Source organism: Alligator sinensis, unplaced genomic scaffold, assembly GCF_000455745.1.
Source record: "Alligator sinensis unplaced genomic scaffold, ASM45574v1 scaffold1045_1, whole genome shotgun sequence".
In the NCBI taxonomy this organism is placed as follows: domain Eukaryota; kingdom Metazoa; phylum Chordata; order Crocodylia; family Alligatoridae; genus Alligator; species Alligator sinensis.
Window position 1 is genome coordinate 181014 of NW_005843147.1, and position 7022 is coordinate 188035.

Genomic DNA, 7022 nt, shown 5'->3' on the forward strand with positions numbered 1-7022 from the left:
ACACATGAAGGGACATGCTGCTGAGTTGGAATGACATCATTATTAAAGATCCGGCCCCGAGAGCCTTGGCAGGAAGTGCAGGCTAGCACGTCCCTGGGATGTTGGATTCGCAGGTTATACGATTGATTAAATATAAGCCTTGTAAACATCTGCTGCCAACTACACATCAAAGACACAATCCCTGTTACTGTCTTCTAAAGACAAACTCATTAGGGAGTCAAAGTGAACAAACAGGACATAAATGGGAAAATCCTCCCCAGCACAAAATTAGAGTCACATTGGGCTGTGTGCAGGTGGAAAGCCAGGCCAATCTGAGAAGCTCTGCTGAACTTGCTAGGTCAGTTTTCTCTGATTAAAAAGTCACAAATTCTCTGATAAACCCCCCAAAATGTTATTACAATTAAAAGCCCCTTGCAGCCCCCCCTAGCACTGCTGGTGCCCCTCACTGCCCCCACAACTTTCTAAATGTTTTGAGTTTCGAAGCTCGGCTTCCCTAAAGAGAACCAGAAACTAAGGGGAGGGATAGGGAGCAGGGGGAAGGACTGCTCGGATATTGACTGTGTAGCTGGCCAGTGACTGATTCTTTTGAGGTCCCTCCCAATCCCAGTGCTCTTGGAGGCGGTGGGGGGGATAGAAAAACAGCTGCGCCTTAACACACACACAGTCAACGTCACAAGTGTTGCTTGTTCGCAGCTTGAGGTGCAGTTTCCCCCAAAACCCCCGCACCTATCTCCTTGAAACTTGATAGGCTTTGTGGCCTAAGCAGGGGCCACCCTCCCTGCTGTTTTCATTTGAGTCAGGCAAGAAATGACAGTTATAGGCAGTTTTGTGATTCCTCATTATAGCCTATGGGCGAAACAGCAAAATAGTTTTGACAAAAAGAAACGAATGGCGCATGCCCCCGGCGGCTGGGGGTGGGGGCACAGCTGCACTGGCGACAGCAGGAGTGTGGTGGTGGGAGCACAGCAGCGGTGAGCAGGGAGCTCTCACAGGTGCTACCAGCGCTGTTGGCAGCAGTGAGGGGGGAAGGGTGGCGAGCACCAACCAGGGGTTGGCGACCACCCGCAGGCACCGTCGGCAGTGGTGCCATCAGGGATTGCTGACCACCTGCAGATGCTGCCAGCACTGTCTTTTTGCAGGGGGTGCACTGCCACATTCAGGGGGTGCACATGCACCTGCATGCACCCCCTACACATTGCCCTTGTGGAACAGTGCTTCGAAACAAAATGAAACTTGAAACAAAACACTGTCCCATCAAAACAGAAGCTGAAAAGAAATGGTATTTCCCACAGCCCTAATATTTGCACCATTTCATGGGGGCATCAACTCCAAGAGTACAGGCTCATGCCAGTGTGTGCGTGCACATCCAACACCCATACCCCAACAGCTCCAAAAGCCACCTCTCAGCTAGCCCACAGATGCATGCATCACTCCAGAGGACAGAGGCATGCACCAGGGCTCCACGTTCCCCTGCGGTACCCCCAGCTTGTGGATGCCCTGGAGTTGAACAAGGGACTTGTCCGTATCTGCCAGCTGCCCATTCCACGAGTCCCACGAGTCCCAATTCTGTAGTGGTGGGAAGGTTTGCAGGTATGAATGGTTTAAACAGTTGTTTAAATCACTGGTCCTGCGAGCCCCTCCCTGTCTAAGCAATGACCATATGGGCCTGAGTACAAGCCCTTCATCTCCCTCCTCCTCTTACCTGAGCCTCTGTCTCTGGTGTAGAAGCCACTCCTCCTCCCAGCTCCAACTCCCACTCCCAAAAATACTACTCTTTCTGCAGCTCCTTTTCTATTCACAGCTGGAGGTTCCCTGGGACGTGGAAGGGAATGAAGGGAGATCCATCACGGAGCACAGCAAGTGGCCCCCCAGGACACATTCCCACAGACACAAGGAAACCTGTGCCTTGGTTTCCCCATCAATACAACAAGCAGACCATAGGCACGTAACTGGAAATCCTCAGGTCATGCCACACTCGCCTGTTTGCTGTTCCTGGGACCCAAACTTTGGCTCCTTCCCCTTGACAAGCATTGTGGGGAGGAAGAGGGGGGACAGACCCTGGATGCCATGGGCATGGTCTGCAGCCTTCCGGGCAGTGTTGTTGGAGTTGGCTGCTCTTGCCTGCTGCCATGGACCCAGAGCTGAGGGAACTGGAGAAACGGAAGAGGTGATTAGCAGAAACTGCCCTGAGGCTCAGTCTCCCCAGCCAGAGACCTGCATTTCCATATCAAAAATATCAGTGTCCTCCCCTACTGCATGTTTCTGGCTTCATTTCTTTTGGGGTCATTGCAGCACAGGGACACCGGATGCTTTTGTCTCCCAGAGCCCAGGCAACTGGCCCATAGCTCTTCCCCTGTCCTGTGTGCTGCTTCTCTGCCTGCCAGCACTGGAGCCTGGGGACTACATGTCTCTGAGCACATGGAGCTTCCTGGCATTGCCTTCCCAGTCATCCCACATGGAGCTTCCTGGCATCGCCCTCCCAGTCATCCCCACTGCAGCTTGTGCTCCAGCCCTGGGGAACCTGCAAGTTGTTACAGGGACCAAAGTTACCGAGTCTGCTTATAATAAGTGGAATCAGTCTTTTTAAAATTATTTTTAAGTCACTTTATTTTTGTGAGAGACTCACTGGTTGCGATTTTTGGGGGCTTGTTTTATTTGGAGGTCACTTATTTTGGGCTTTTTTGTAATAGGTGACTTCAAAAAAGCTATAGTTCAGGAGTGGGCAAACTGACAGACCTGGCCAGCTGCCATACTCCATTTCCCAGCAGCCCACATGGCTGGGGCCAATTTCCATGGAGGCCCCAGCAGCAGCCCTGCTGTGATAGTGCAAGGCTGGGGTTTCCATGGTGGCCAGCCCCGGCAGGGACACGTGCCACAGCTGGGTTGGGATCTTGCAGCAATAACAGTGTGGTCTGGAGCTGGAGCAGCCTGCAGATAGCCATCTCAAAATCCCCATAGCCTCCCATCGGGTTGCGGGGTTGTTTTGGTTTTGAAATGGCTTAGGCTTGTTTTGGGCTTGTTTTTAAAGGCAGCGCCGCTTTTTTTTTTCCGCATGAGACATTACAGCATTGTCAGGAACTTTCCAACATGTGTCATTCATGCTTCGGGATCAGCTCCTGCTGCTCATTATTGCAGTTTGGCAGATGCCCAAAATGTGATCAGACAGTGATTCTATTTCAAGTGCCCAAGCTACAGACCAGGAGCATAGAGGCCTACATTAAACACATGGAGAAGCAGCAAGAGGCTAGAAGACACACACATGCCAGCTCTATGGGTATGATTCTTGCTTGAGGTGTAAGACAGCCTGGGTTCAAATCCCAAATGAGCCCGATGTTTGGGTGGCTTGTTGGACTAGGCATATGATTCCTGGTTTCAGTGAGGTAGGTCCCAGCCTCAAAATCTGGAGAAGCCTGCATTTTGGGTGGCTTGCTAGTCTTTGAGTTTCATTCTCACATTGGGTGTGAGAGGTCCTGTGTTCAAATCCCAGGGAAATCTAAGCTTTTTGTGGCTAGTTGGCCTAAGGGTATGATTCTCATTTTGGGTGTGAGAGGCCCCCAGGTTCAAATCCCAAGCTTTGGGTGGATCATTAGTCTAGGCATATGAGTCTTGCTTTGGGTGAGACCGGTCCCAGCCTCAGATCTAGGCAAAGCCTCTATTTCAGGTGGCTTGTTAGTCTTGGGGTATGGTTTTTGCTCTGGGTGTAAGAGGTCCCAGGTTCAAATCCTGGAAAAGCCCAAGTTTTGTGTAGCTCGTCAGTGTAGGGGTACAAGTCTCATGCTGGGTGTGAGTCGTCCTGGGTTCAAATCCTACATGAGCTTTTTTTCGGTGGGGCGGGCTGGTCTAGGGGTGATTCTTGCATTGGGTGAGATAATTCCGGGCTTCAAATTTCAGGCGAGCCCTTTAGTTGTGAGAGGTCCTGGGTTCAAATCCCAGACGAGCCCAAGGTTTGTGCTGGTCTAGGCTTATGATTTGGGCTTTGGGTGTGAGAGGTTCCTGTTTCAAATCCCGGGCAAGCCCTAAGCTTTGGGTGGCTCGTTACTCTACACGTATGATGCTCACATGGGGTGTGAAAGGCCCCTGGTTGGAAACCCAGCTGAGCCCATATTTCAGGTAGCTTGTTGGTCAGGTGGTATGATGTTTGCTTTAGCTATAAGAGGTCTTGGGTTCCCATCCTAAATAAGGCTGCGTTTTGGATGGCTTGCTCCTCTAAGAAAAGGGTTCTCATTTTGTGTGCAAGAGGTCCTGGGTTCAAATCCCGGACAAGTTTGTGTTTTGGGTGGTTTGCTGGTCTGGGCTTTTGGTTCTCACTTTGGGTGTGAGAGGTCCCCAGTTCAATATCAAATGAGCCCAAACTTTGGGCAGCTTGTTGCTGTAGGGGTATGATTCTCGCTTTGTGTGCGAGAGTTTCCGGGCTCAAATCCCAAATGAATTGGACTTCTGGGTGGCTCGTTACTCTAGGGGTATGATTCTAGCTTTGGGTGTGACAGCTATGGTTTTCAAATCCCAGACATGCCTAGTTTTCGGGGAGCTTGCTTGTCTAGGGGTATGACTCTTACTTCACATGTGCGAGGTCCTGTGTTCAAATCCCAGACAAGCCCAAGTTTTGGGTGGCTTGTTGTGTAATGGTGGAAATTGGGGCTTGGCTCATTTAGTTTATGGTAAGTAGGTCAACAGATAACTTTTATCTGACCCACCCTCAAGAGACCCTGGGATACAGTGCTGTGCGCACACCCATGTGCCATGTGCAGAGCCCTGGAGTGCTAGGTGCACTACCCCTATAAAGGGCTCTTGATTGACAGAAACTGTGTGTGGGACTGGGAGCATCTGAGCTTGGTGTGCAGGGTGCATGTATGTGGCTGAACTGAGGTGGGACTGCAAGAGGGAAAGAAGTCAGGGTGCTTGCATACAGAAAGGAGATAGAGAGATGGAGAGACTGAGTGGCTGGTTAACTGTGTGGACCGTGGAGGTTCCCGGTATTGGGCACTGCCACTGTGAGAGATCTTCTGTCTGCCACCAGAGCAGGAAGGGTTGACTCCCTAGGCTTTTCCCTCCGGGTGTGTCTTTCACGCAAAGTAGTAGCCCTCTGTTCTGTTTGGTAAGCGTTACCCCATTCCCCTCTGGGTACTGAGGTTCTTCTTCTTCTCGGTGGGTGTCCGAAGAAAATCAGAAGTCACTGTCTGAGGTGCAGTTGTCTCCAGTCCAACAGCTGGAGCCGAACTGAATAAAATTCCCCCGTCCTTTATAATAAAGTTCAGCCCTCGTATTTTTGTTGTTGTACTTAGGATTTGATAGATAATTAGACTAAGCGTGTTCTTGTGTAATTGTGTGTTCTTGCTGTAGCTTCCCTGAGCCTGGGCTGGCTATAAACAGCTGCGCCAGGAGTGGGGGACAGACCAGGGCTGTGCTGCCTCAGGCCCCTCCCCTACTGTCCGCTATGAAGCATGCATGCACACGCCGGTGCAGAGCTGATGACGCAGACCGGCACAGCTGTTTGGAGCCTCCCAGCTGCAGCTGGCCCCGGTTCTGAGGAGCTGTTGCCAGCCGGGATCCCAGGCTGCAGGCAGCTGGGATGCTGCAAGCCCTGCTGGAAGCAGCCCGGGCTCCTTTGCTGGCCGCAGGTACCAGAGCCGGGGTAGCTACTGGCAGCCACAGAGCCCAGGCTGGGGGACAAGGGCTTTGGGTGGGGGGCAAGGGGCAATAGGCCTGGGGGCAGGGGCTTTCGGTGGGGGACAAAGGGGCATAAGCAGGGCATCCTGCCATGTACCCCTTGCCTTCATTTTGTTTTTCTGCCATGCCAGTACTCCGGCACCTTCCAAGGTAGGCATTATGGTGTTTTTCAGCACTCCGGCCAAAAAACATTGCCTACCGCTGGCATAGGGGTACAGTTCTCACATTGGGTGCTAGTGGCCTGGGATTCAAATCCCACATGGGCCCTTTGTTCTGGATGGCTAGCTCATATAGGGGTATGTTTCTGACTTTGGGTCAGACAGGTCCCAGGTTCAAATCCCAGGTGAAAGCAAGTTTTGGGTAGCTTGTTGGTCTAGGGGTATGATTCTCACTTTTGGTGTGAGTGGTCCCAGAGAAGCCCATGTTCTGGCTGGCTCATTGGTCCATGGGTATTATTCTTGCTTTGGGTGTGACAGGTCCTGGATAAGCCCAAGTTTTGGGTGGATCATTGGTCTAGGGGTATGATTCTCTTTTTGGGTGCAAGAGGTCTCGGGTTCATAGCCTGGACAAGTTCAAGTTGTGTTTGGCTCGTTGGTCTAGGGGTATGATTCTTGCTTCAGGTGTGAGAGATCCCGGGTTCAAATCCTGGACGAGCCCGAGCTCTTTGGTCTAGGGGTATGATTCTCACCTTGGCTGTGACAGGTCCCCACCTCAAAGCCCAGGTTTTGCATGGCTCATTGGTCTAGGGGTATGATTCTCGCTTTGGGTGTAACAGGTCCCGGATAAGCCCAAGTTTTGGGTGGATCATTGGTCTAGGGGTATGATTCTCTTTTTGGGTGCAAGAGGTCTCGGGTTCATATCCTGAATGAGCTCAAGTTGTGTTTGGCTCGTTGGTCTAGGGGGATGATTCTCGGTTTGGGTGTGACAGGTCCTGGATAAGCCCAAGTTTTGGGTGGATCATTGGTCTAGGGGTATGATTCTCTTTTTGGGTGCAAGAGGTCTCGGGTTCATATCCTGAACAAGTTCAAGTTGTGTTTGGCTCATTGGTCTAGGAGTATGGTTCTTGCTTTAGGTGCGAGAGATCCTGGGTTCAAATCCTGGCTGAGCCCAAGCTCTTCGTTCTAGGGGTATGATTCTCACTTTGGCTGTGACAGGTTCCCCACCTCAAAGCCCAGGTTTTGCATGGCTCATTGGTCTAGGGGTATGATTCTCGCTTTGGGTGTAACAGGTCCCCGATAAGCCCAAGTTTTGGGTGGATCATTGGTCTAGGGGTATGATTCTCTTTTTGGGTGCAAGAGGTCTCGGGTTCATATCCTGAATGAGCTCAAGTTGTGTTTGGCTCGTTGGTCTAGGGG

At 51.5% G+C, this 7022-nt stretch overlaps 1 non-coding gene across 1 annotated transcript; it reads left to right on the forward strand.

Annotated features, from left to right (window-relative positions):
- The first annotated feature begins 6252 nt into the window (after positions 1-6252).
- On the forward strand, positions 6253-6324 carry TRNAL-CAG. The gene has a single exon. It is a non-coding gene; the product is annotated as a tRNA-Leu (tRNA).
- The last annotated feature ends 698 nt before the right edge of the window (positions 6325-7022 follow it).